A 12,909-nucleotide genomic window follows, 5' to 3' on the forward strand; every position below is an offset into this window, starting at 1 on the left:
ATAAAAGTAAAGCAATTAAAGTAAAATGATTGGTTTAACTTACTTCAAACGGTCGAGAAGCCTAAACGTTTTCATAGAAAACGGAGTAATCTTCCTTTGTCAACGTCACTGAAAACACTATTGGTGTCGATAACACATAACTTCTCGGTAGGAAGCAGCACTGTTAAAGACATCAAAGAAGCAGTGGCCACTTTTCCGAACCTGGTCACTTTACCCTTCTTTCCCCCTATCAGACAGATATTTCAATAATCTTCAGTACTGAAGGTTACCTGTTTGCCAATGTGCTTTTCCCTGCTTCCCTTGCGGTCTTGATCTCTCTTGTACTACCAAGGAAGTAACTGGCGGGTAACTGCTATACTGCGTGCCATCACCCGGCCTTAATACGAGGAAAACGGACTTGCACCAGTATTAACAGAGCGTCGCATAACCCCTTGGGCGTGCCCAACTTGACTCTCATGCCAGTGCTGGCGATGCAGTACTGCTCTTCCAAGAAGTGGCCGCTGAGGCGCTGCGCTCAGTGTCAGCAACACTGACTCAGCAGTTTTCGGGGCGCATCCCACTGCCGCTGCCTGCTGAGATACCACAGCTCACCCGTGAACCTAACTAGACACCGCAACTAAGAGGTGGATCAATCTCCTGTGTCGACAAGTAAAAGCTGCCTTAGTAGAGCATCGCAGACAACGATGGCACGACAAACTCGTCACGACTGAACCTGGTACCCAGCCTTGGGAGGTGGTTCGCCGCTTCACCAAGTAGTGCACCAACTTCCCTCTTTAGATACGCCGCAGGGCACTGCATGTACCCCATATGCAAAGCTAATGCACTGGCGTATGTTTTCCAAAACCATTTGCAACCCCTTGAGTAATCAACCAAACTTCATCACGTGCAGCTGGTTGAAGACAGGCTTCAGATCTTCTCTGATAACTAACCCGAAGATGCAATTAGGCTGACCACTCACAGGGAGGTGCGGGATGATTATGACGTCTTCCTTCTACAAAAGCTCTCAGGCATGATAACATCTGGGGCCGAGCTCTAAATACACTGCTTGTAGTGGCGGTTACCTATGTCGACGAGGGTGTTCAGCGTCATCCTCATCCAGAAGCATAACCTCACACTGGGAAACATGCAACTGTGGTGGGTATGACGAAGCCTGGGTAAGACAGGAAAGTTCCTACCAGTTATAAGGCCATAAGTCTCCTCCCGATCATCAGTAAGGTTTCCGAGCTTATCTTCCTTGTACTACTCACCATGCATAAAGAGCACAAAGGCATATTACCTAATGAGCAATTTCGCTTCCACCAGCAGCACTCGACCTCTCAGCAACTGTTAGCATTGTTGAGGAGGCCACCCTAGCTTTTAACTACAATGTTGGGGAGCCAAATTTTTTTATGTATCAAAGCGTCTGACACTGTGGCCTGCTTTAGAAGCTCCTCCCGCCAGCATTGTCAAATTTATAAACTGATCCGCAGCTATCTTGAACACGGCAGCTTCATTGCACATGCTAAATGGGCGGGGGGGGGGGGGGCGTATCTACCGAAAAGGACATTAAGGGCGTGGTGCTGCAGAGCTCCATTTTAGTTTCAAAGCCATATATAAACAACACAGCAGAGTTCCTGAAGTCACCAAGAGTCATCAGTGCCATCTACGCTGATGTCACAGAGTGTGCCATGCGCAGTTCTTGCCACCAGCGTGAAGAATGGGCTCCGTACTGTAGGGTCGGTTTCAATGCCGCCAAAAGCCAAGGCATGATCCTGACCAAGCCTCTTCGACCAGCGGCCGGCAATGTTGTGCTTCTTGGGCATCCGAGTGAATGGACCAAATCTTCAAAATACCTGGGGGGCTTCTTAGATCAGGATATCACGTGGAAGGAGTACATTCTTCACGTGCATAAGCAAACAACGCAGTGGCTTGGCGCACCATCTCCAGCTGCTCAACGAGAGGTCTTCACTGTCAGTCAGTTGTAGTCTAAAGGTAGGTAGGAGACGAGATACTGGCAGAAGCAAAGCTGTGAGGACGGGGTGTGAGTCGTGCTTGGGTAGCTCAGTTGGTAGAGCACTTTCCCGCGAAAGGCAAAGGTCCCGAGTTCGAGTCTCGGTCGGGCACACAGTTTTAATCTGCCAGGAAGTTTCATATCAGCGCACACTCCGCTGCAGAGTGAAAATCTCATTCTAGTTGTAGTCTGCATCTACAGAATGTGTATTTAGCCATACATGAATTACGCCATCAGGTATGGGGAAATGTAGCGACTAGCCACTCAAGCGACTACAGGCTATCCAGAACAAAATGCTGTGCCGAGTGTTCCCTGCGCTGTACGACTTCCTCGTCACTGCTACTGGCTGGCGAGGCCTCCGTCCATGACAGATATCAACGTGCGGAGAGAAGACCCTATACCAAGTCCCGACATTTCCAGAACCCCTTCATCCGCCATCTATGAAGGAGGAACGACAACCATAACCGCTACAAGCGGTCAGTGGCGCTACTCCATCGGCAGGCAGAGCCCTGTGGTGTTGAATGAAACTCAGATAAGACATGTGCCCAAGACGATACCAAACACACTAGAATCCAAATGCCCACGACATGCAGTTCCCTTCTCAGTTTCCATTGAGAAACAGGTTGAAATGGACCTTCATTCAGTGATAGTAGTAATTCCTGCCAAGTTTGAAACCAACCATCATCGACACAACGCGACGCTCGTCTCTCGTCCCTGTCGGTTCTTACACCATTTTGCATGGCTTCAAGTGGTACGCTACTCCGTGTAGACACGTTACACAGTCCGTCTTGGCACACCAGTAAATCGGACAACTTCATTCACAGTGTGATCACGGGTACATCCAACACGATAGATCCTTTGTGCCACTATGACACTTCTTCAGTTCGACTCGTCATACGGCACTGATTACACAAGAACCGACTGGTACATGCACACAACTTCACTGGTGTGACCCTCCAGTGGTTGAGGGTGACATGTTCACCTGCTACCAGTTTTATAACGCTTGTTACGTTCTGAAGCGGGCATTGGGCTCTTTTAAGAGGGTAAATAATCCTTTGTCCGATGGGTTTCTGTACTACATCAGTGACAGTTAAAAAATCAAGAACTTTCTACCCTATGTGAGTAGGTGCTCAAATAACGATTTCTCTCTTCACTGGTGAGGTTGTGCTAGTTGTAACCAAGGTCACCCTCCTCCGGAATCACCAGCAATTGATAAAGGTCACCCCTGCCCCTCTTGTCCCCCTCTACGCATTCTATCAGTTCTTCTGCCCCAAAAAGATTCAAGCACCAACTCCACATCCTGCTTTTATAACTAGACTTGCGTGCACCTGAGTGGGTGGCTTAATTCTGGAGCTTTGCATCATAGGGAGGTAATCTGGGTGTGGCTATTTCTTTAAAATAACGTTAAATCATGTCACTAGAGGTCTGCAATGTGGGAACTTGTTAATAGCAAATTAAACATAACATTACGCGATTTTCGTCATTCGAGGAATCAGCAGATACGACATGAAGACTCTCATTTTGCCAGCCCGGTTAGCCTGCGGTCTAACGCCCTGCTTTCCGGGCGGGAAGGCGTGTCGGTCCCCGGCACGAATCCGCCCGGCGGTTTTCCATCTGCCTCGGCGAATGCGGGCTGGTTCCCCTTATTCCGCCTCAGTCACACTATGTCGGCGATTGCTGCGCAAACACTTTCTCCACGTACGCGTACACCATAATTACTTTACCATGCAAACATTGGGGTTACACTGCGGGGGCCGAACCGCACAACAAACCAGAGTTCGGTGTGAGGCGGCGGTGGGATGAGTGGACTGCTGTAGCCTGTTGTGGGGCTGTGAACCAGTGAGGACTATGGTGGGGACGAAGCCTCTCCGTCGTCTCTAGGTCGCCAGTTCCAACCAACACAATACAAAACAATACTCTCATTTTTCTGTATTTTTCCATATTTTTCACAATTTTATCCAGTTTTCCAGATTTTTTTACAATTTTAAATATTTGCAGAAGTTTACGTATTTTATCCACTTATCTAAGCTGCGTCCCACTGCCCTCAACGTTATGCCAATGTCACAACACGCGACATTATGTCACATCAACATCATATTGCTCTCCCAATTATAATGCAGCATATGCCCAAATGTATCTCAAATATTTATCAATACTAAGCCATTCGCACATTATTAGTGTGTGTGTGTGTGTGTGTGTGTGTGTGTGTATGTGTGTATGTGTGTGTGTGTGTGGAAAATCTATAAGCACTGCAGATTACCGATTTCCAACCACTGTATGCATAAGCAAAACCACACCTTAATAGATAAAATCTTGCTAAGTCACCACCACATGGCCTGTGTGTCAGATCATAGTTTGTAGGTTAAAACGAGTTCGTTTTTAGAAATAATGACACAACAGTAACATATAAAGTCATAGCAAAAGCCTGAGGTACACCAAGTTTAAAGACTGTCACTTCTTGTGTTCATAAGTATTACAACAGCACTACAAAATGTGCATCTAGAGAGGTAATCAGTATCTCCAACCACTGCAGGTCATTAGATGCAGACAGATCTAAGAAAAGCAAGGACAACAAAGGCGCCTGTTGCAGTAGATCACACCTCGAACCCTGGCGCTTGCAGTATGGCCGCAATCGCGAACACTGTGCTAGCAATGGCCGAGAAATTTGCAGTACTTTAGGTCTAATTGTCGCCAACACGACCGACTTGATTGCAGGTGTAAAAACCACTGTCATGAAAGCAAGCATTGCTGGCAGTGCCATCCCCCACACGGCAAACAGATCCAGACGCGACGGTGGAAGTATCTGAGTACCTAACGCAGACAAGCAACAAGAACTCACCTCCTCCTTTCTGGAGCAATCAGAATCAAGCTTCCCCGGCCATCCTGCTTTCAAAACTACCGTTTATACATGGGCGACCCCATTTTCAGTCAGACAATACTCCCAGGTAGAATTATGATACATAATTCCAAGTAGGTTGTCTAAACAACTGAATCCAATACTATTAGTATATGCAACATTACTATAAGACTCGTATATTAACTTCAGAAAAAAATCCGACTATGGCCGTCGCTATTAACTTAAATTCGACAGACTCATAGAATTCCAAAGAAACTTACTAGACTGCAGTATTAAAAATAATAAAGTGCAAAGCCAATTCATGCTACTAACCTGCCGCAACACGATGTTTAGGCACGTAAGCCCTCCAACATCATTAGTTTGTGACAATACTATAAAACTCGTAAATAACTACGAAAAAAATCGGTGTATGTCCTTCCACAACTCGTTGTTGTTGTGGTCTTCAGTCCTGAGACTGGTTTGATGCAGCTCTCCATGCTACTCTATCCTGTGCAAGCTTCTTCATCTCCCAGTACCTACTGCAGCCTACATCCTTCTGAATCTGCTTAGTGTATTCATCTCTTGGTCTCCTTCTACGATTTTTACCCTCCACGCTGCCCTCCAATACTAAATTGGTGATCCCTCGATGTCTCAGAACATGTCCTACCAACCGATCCCTTCTTCTAGTCAAGTTGTGCCGCAAGCTCCTCTTTTCCCCAATTCTATTCAATACCTCCTCATTAGTTATGTGATCTACCCATCTAATCTTCAGCATTCTTCTGTAGCACTACATTTCAAAAGCTTCTATTCTCTTCTTGTCTAAGCTATTTATCGTCCACGTTTCACTTCCATACATGGCTACACTCCATACAAATACTCTCAGAAACGACTTCCTGACAAATCTATACTCGATGTTAACAAATTTTTCTTCTTCAGAAACGCTTTCCTTGCCGTTGCCAGTCTACTTTTTATATCCTCTCTACTTCGACCATCATCAGTTATTTTGCTCCCCAAATAGCGAAACTCCTTTACTACTTTAAGTGTCTCATTTCCTAATCTAATTCCCTCAGCATCACCCGACTTAATTCGACTACATTCCATTATCCTCGTTTTGCTTTTCTTGATGTTCATCTTATACCCTCCTTTCAAGACAGTGTCCATTCCGTTCAACTGCTCTTCCAAGTCCTTTGCTGTCTCTGACAGAATTACAATGTCATCGGCGAACCTCAAAGTTTTTATTTCTTCTCCGTGGATTTTAATACCTACTCCGAACTTTTCTTTTGTTTCCATTATTGTTTGCTCAATATACAGATTGAATAACATCGGGGATAGGCTACAACCCTGTCTCACTCCCTTCCCAACCACTGCTTCCCTTTCATACCCCTCGACTCTTATAACTGCCATCTGGTTTCTGTACAAATTGTAAATAGCCTTGCGCTCTCTGAATTTTACCCCTGCTACTTTCAGAATTTGAAAGAGCGTATTTCAATCAACATTGTCAAAAGCTTTCTCTAAGTCTACAAATGCTAGAAATGTAGGTTTGCCTTTCCTTAATCTTTCTTCTAAGATAAGTCGTAGTGTCAGTATTGCCTCACGTGTTCCAACATTTCTACAGAATCCAAACTGATCTTCCTCGAGGTCGGCTTCTATCAGTTTTTCCATTCGTCTGTAAAGAATTTGCGTTAGTATTTTGCAGCTGTGACTTATTAAACTGATAGTTCGGTAATTTTCACATCTGTCAACACTTTCTTTCTTTGGGATTGGAATTATTATATTCTTCTTGAAGTCTGAGGGTATTTCGCCTGTCTCATACATCTAGCTCACCAGGTGGTAGAGTTTGGTCAGGACTGGCTCTCCCAAGGTTGTCAATACTTCTAATGGAATGTTGTCTACTCCGGAGGCCTTGTTTCGACTCAGGTCTTTCAGTGCTCTGTCAAACTCTTCACGCAATATCATATCTCCCATTTCATCTTCATCTACATCCTCTTCCATCTCCATAATATTGTCCTCAAGTGCATCGCCCTTGTATAGGCCCTCTATATACTCCTTCCACCTTTCTGCTTTCCCTTCTTTGCTTAGAACTGGGTTTCCCTCAAAGCTCTTGATATTCATGCAAGTGGTTCTCCTTTCTCCAAAGGTCTCTTTCATTTTCCTTTAGGCAGTATCTATTTTACCCCTAGTGAGATAAGCCTCTACATCCTTACATTTGTCCTCTAGCCATCCCTGCTTCGCCATTTTGCACTTCCTGTCGATATCATTTTTGAAACGTTTGTATTCCTTTTTGCATGCTTTATTTACTGCATTTTATATGTTCTCCTTTCATCAATTAAATTCAATATTTCTTCTGTTACCCAAGGGGTTCTACTAGCCATCGTCTTTTTACCTATTTGGTCCTCTGCTGCCTTCACTATTTCATCCCTCAAAGCTACGTATTCTTCTTCTACTGTATTTCTTTCCCCCATTCCTGTCAATTGTTACACAACTGATCGCTCTAAATAATAACAGCGGCTCAATATTACAACAAAATACGGCGAATTTCAGCAGTACATTTCTTAAAAAGAAAATACTTCCGTATCTACCTTCGGTAAACACAGTGACGAAGATCTCATTCCTCCATTGTTAATAGAATTTAGATGATTCTCTAAAGATGCACTAGTAACTACAATTAACCAGCCACCAACGGAATTCAATCTATGACCAACACAAGAAAATTAACTACTGGAAGAAACGAAGTGCGCATACCTGATAAACAATCTCTCCTCGATTCCCGCGACCGTCTCTGGTGTAGCCACCTACGATGTTCCACAGCTGCGACCCCTCGTACGTAGTGCTACCCTCTGTCTGAGAACACGCAACGCATCCGTACTTTGAATATATGTGAGCCGTTTAGCCGAGGAAGTACAACCACGGGTAAAAAGCCGCGTTCTTTGGTTCCCACGCATCATACATTCCCTGTTCAGTCTGCCTAGTGGTAACGGCCGAATTCCTTCGCAATGCCCAGGACCGAGAGGTCACACTGCGAACAGTAAAAGACGATGCAGCTGAGTATTGCCCAAGCACCAATGTCGCTTGATAAGGCAGAAAGGGTACCTTCTGGGCACTCTGCACGTAGAGGACACTGAAGGCAGGCAGCCATTAAACGTTCAACAACAAAAATTTCTTATTACACGTTTCCGTAAGTACCGAGAATAATAACAGGTTCGACATAGCACTAATGGTAGCAGATCTCTCTCCTGCAGCAGGAATTTATTAAGTTGATTGCACTGTAAGAAAAAACAGTCTGAGACATTAGCGATGACAAATTTTGCAATAAGTTGTCACGTTGACAGTCTGAGCACTGTGATGCGTTCATTAAATATAAGTTTTGTTCACACTTGCAGTAGTGAACTACGATCGATGCGTTGGAAGACAGGTCAACACACTGCTTCCTACGAAGAAGGAAAACGAAGATAGAAACAAAAAAGTTTTGATCAACTCATGTGGCTTATAACCTTTCTGACCGCACTCCATGGTAGCGAATCGTTTCTTGCTTGCGGAAATGCTGTAACACATTCTTACTAACTTAGTACAAGACGTTTCTCAAAACCAAAATTGTAATGTTAGACACGTTATTGGTATGTTCGATCAACACGTTAGTACACACATAAAAAAAAGTTTTGCATCACTTCGGTTCCGAGTGTTTCGGAACCTGTACAGAAAATTGGAATAGAGATCAACATAAACATTATTTCCGCCCTTTTTATTGCTCATGAAAACCATACATTGCATGTTTTACCACCATACAGCGAGACCTTCAGAGGTGGTGGTCCAGATTGCTGTACGTAACAGTACCTTTAATACCCAGTAGCATCTCTTCTTGCATTGATGCATGCCTGCATTCGCCGTGGCTTACTGTCCCCCTCATAATGCCACGCCAAAACATCAGCGAACGTCCATCTTGCTGCACTCGCTGGACAGTGTGTCTAAGGCGTTTAGCCTGACCGGGTTGCCTCCAAACACGTCTCCGATGTTTGTCTGGTTGAAGGCATATGAGACACTCATCGGTGAAGAGAACGTGATGCCAATACTGAGCGCTCCATTCGGCATGTTCTTGGGCCGATCCTTACCGTGCTGCATGGTCGCGGGTACAAAGATGGGCCTCGCCGTGGACGTCGGGAGTGAAGTTGCGCATCATGCAGCCATGTCCTAACAACATCGCTTTGGTTCACTCCGAGACGCATGAACACTTCCCTTGTTGAAAGCCCTTCCTGGTACAAAGTAACAATGCGGACGCGATCGAACCGCGGTAATGACCGTCTAGGCATGGTTGAACTACAGACAACACGAGCCGTATACCTCCTTCCTGGTGGAATGACTGGAACTGATTGGCTGTCAGACACCCTCCATCTAAATGGCGCTGCTCATGAATGGTTGTTTACATCTTTGGGCGGGTTTAGTGACATCTCTGAACAGTCAAAGGGACTGTGTCTGCCATACAGTATCCACAGTCAACGTTTATCTTCAGGAATTCTGGGAACCGGGGTGATGTAAAACTTTTTTTGATGTGTGTATTACGCGAACTCAAATTGGGCAAACAACGCTCTTTCCGTGAAAACACTATTGAGAACTGACTTCCGTGCAAGATAGTGGGAAGATCAGGGCTCGTACAGATACATACAAATAGTCGTTTTTATCCATCGATCTGTATTTGAGCGAGTGGCGCAAGGTACCCATTGCCGCGCAGTATGCATGCATTCTGCAGAAATGTCAAGAGAGACATCATGATCACATGACCAACTTATAAGCATACAGCTATCTAAAGTTTGGACTAGCTTTAAATAACGAATGAATCTGCAACAAGTGTGGTGAGCGTTTGTCTGATATTTGTTTAGCCATATGCCTATCTAACCACTAACCACTAAACACTGAACACTGAACTGGCTGCCCATGTCCACAGTAACTCTCTCTCTCTCTCTCTCTCTCTTTTCTTCTTCTTCTTCTTTTTTTTCAAATGAGACAAGCTGCCCTCTGCTGCTGCTAAAAATTTAGGTAGAGACGTCATGATAATGTGACCATATACGTAGTAGAACCTGGTGAGAGGCTCAGGGTGACGAACAAATCATGTAATCTGACATTGTTACTTAACGCACTCGAAAATTCGAATCATTTCCTGAAATGTGGTATGTAAGTGATAAATAATTATTATTAGATTGATCATGACAGCGTATTGATATTAGAGCAGAGTGATGGCTGTACGACACACACAAATCGAAAACATCACGAGCCAAACAATCGTGTTTCGCGATTTTTCTCATTAGTGTCAATACACTTTCCATTTTCTTAGAAGCCATTATCAGAAGTGACGTCATGATCACGTGAACAACTTCTAATACACAGTGGTTTGTAAGGCGAAACATGAGGTTGGGTGTATTAGTCTTTAATCTTGCAACTCAATCTCCATGTCATCCTTAAACTTCTTGAACTTTGCTCTCCCAATGAAATGTTCTTCCACAGTACGATGAGAATCACGAAATCCTTCACATCCACTTTTGACACTTATTACGTTTCTGATTGGTAAATTGTTGTTTGTTGTAAATTCTTGACCAAGCATCTGAAAACCCGAATCAATCCCCGAAACTTGGTATGCTAATGATAAACAATATTAGATTAACGCAGACGGGTAAACATCGGGCGTTGCATCATTCCCCATTCGAAGTACATACTGATACGTGTATCAGGCAGACAGTCTGTAATGGCGGATGCTTAACCTTCCTCGTCTTCAAGTTCCTTGTGCTTTAATTCTACTACAATAAAGTAATTTTACATCTTAAGGCAGCACGCGCCAACCATTGTATTTTCGAAGTAATGCTCTTATTATTACATGTGAAAATTCGAAGCGTGTTATGTAAGTAACAGATAATTATAGACTGGATAATACCGGGTAATTTTTTTGACTGCATATTGAAATCAGCGGTATGTATTTTTCCAGGCAGTCGATTCGTTTTAATGATAGCCAAATCCACATCGTAGCAAAAAATAATATTTGCACGATTAAATAACGCAGTGCAGCCGCACGGGGTAGCCGCGTGGTATGGGGCGTCCTGCACGGTACGTGCGGCTCCCCCTATCGAAGGTTCGAGTCCTCCCTCGGGCATGGGTGTGTGTGTCGTCCTTAGCGTAAGTTAGTTTGATTAAGTAGTGTGTAAGCTTAGGGACCGATGACCTCAGCAGTTTGGTCCCATAAGAACTTACCACAAATTTCCAAAAATGTTTACACTGCAATAACACTTTAAATTAAGCTAAACTCTAGTCCGTACAAACAGGCCCCGGAAGACCTAGCCGTCAGGCTTCACTGGATGCTGATATGGCGGGTGTGTGGAAGGGCGAGGGGTGGGTGGGTGGATGTGGTCAGCACTGCTCTCCCAGCCGATGCCAGCTTTCATCAGCAGAGCCGCTACTTTTTTTTTACTCTCAGCACTATGCGACTTAACTTCTGACGTCATCAGTCGCCTAGAACTTAGAACTAATTAAACCTAACTAACCTAAGGACATCACACACATCCATGCCCGAGGCATGATTCGAACCTGCGACCGTAGCGGTCACGCGGTTCCAGACTGAAGCGCCTAGAACCGCACGGCCACACCGGCAGAGCCGCTACTTCTCAGTCAAGTCGCTCCTCATTTGGCCTCACAAGGGCTGAGTACGTGGCATCCCGCTTGCCAACAGCGCTCGGCTGCCCTGGACGGTCACCCATCCAAGTGCTAGCCAAGCTCAACAGCGCTTAACTTCAGTAATTTGACGGCAACCGGTGTTACCACTGCGGCAAGCCGATTGCAGCAACAACACTCATCAAGTAAAAGTATTACAAGAAGTACACTAGAAACAAATGGTATAGGGTAGGAAACCATAAAGAAATACACATTATTTATTTAAAAATAAATGCACCTACAGTCATTTCTACACACTTCTCCGACTTCGCTCTCGAGAACCTAATACCAGTGGCACACTGAATATTACTACTACACTTGCTCACTCACACATACGGTAGATACGCAGACAGCGGGAAGTAGCCACCAGCGAATATGGGCACACCCTTGATAAACACCTGGGAAGATTCTTGAGTACTGCTCGAGTGTCTGGGATCCGCACCAGGTCGGACTGAAAGAAGACATCGAAGCAATTCAGAGGCGAGCTGCTAGATTTGTTACGCATATGCGTCAGGAGTTCAAGTTGGGATCCCTGAAAGGAAGAAGACATTCACCTCGACGAACATTGCTGTGAAAGTTTAAAGAACCGGCATTTGAAGCTGGTTGTAGAACGATCCTACATACATTTGGCGTAGGGACCGCGAAGATGAGTCAGAAGAAATTAGGGGTCATACGGAGGTATATAGACAGTCGTTTTTCCCTCGCTCTATCTGCGAGTGGAACACGAGAGGAAACGACTAGTTGTGGTACAGGGTACCCTCCGCCACGCACCATATCGTGCCTTGCGGAGTATGTATGTAGGTGTAGATGCACCAAGCCTGGTAAAAAAACTAACCAATAACAACACCAATACATTCTGGTGGCCGTTCTACGTGTCGCAGAGGACAAACTCTTTTAATCATTCACATACCTGCCGACGATGGGTAAGTGTACGAAGCTACATCGATATTTAACTATGTCTTCTGGGTGCTACTTTTTTTTCAGGCATTGTTTATTTACACTGCAGGATAAAAAATTGCAACACCCTGAAGGACAAGGCCATTTTATTGACAAGTGAGGAGAGGGAAGCTGAACTTTGTAAGAGTATATGATAACAAATTCAGAGCAAATGATACCAATGTCACAGTAAAGGGTGCCCAAACAGTCTCACCAATACGCTGTATTTCTTTCTGACAGCAACGCAGGTGTGTACTCTCACATACAAAGGACGATAAGGTTGCCGAATGACATCCTGCAATAGACTGTCCCGAGATCTAGCGTCTTTTGTTGCAACTCGGTAATGGCTCATGTGAGCCATGGAGAACCAGTGCGCTCTGGCTTCATCATGTCCGATACGTTTTCTATTGGCGAGAGATCTGGTGCTCTTGCTGGCCATAGCAGCTGTTGTACACCACGA

This window comes from Schistocerca americana, chromosome 8, assembly GCF_021461395.2.
Source record: "Schistocerca americana isolate TAMUIC-IGC-003095 chromosome 8, iqSchAmer2.1, whole genome shotgun sequence".
NCBI classification, from domain to species: Eukaryota; Metazoa; Arthropoda; class Insecta; order Orthoptera; family Acrididae; genus Schistocerca; species Schistocerca americana.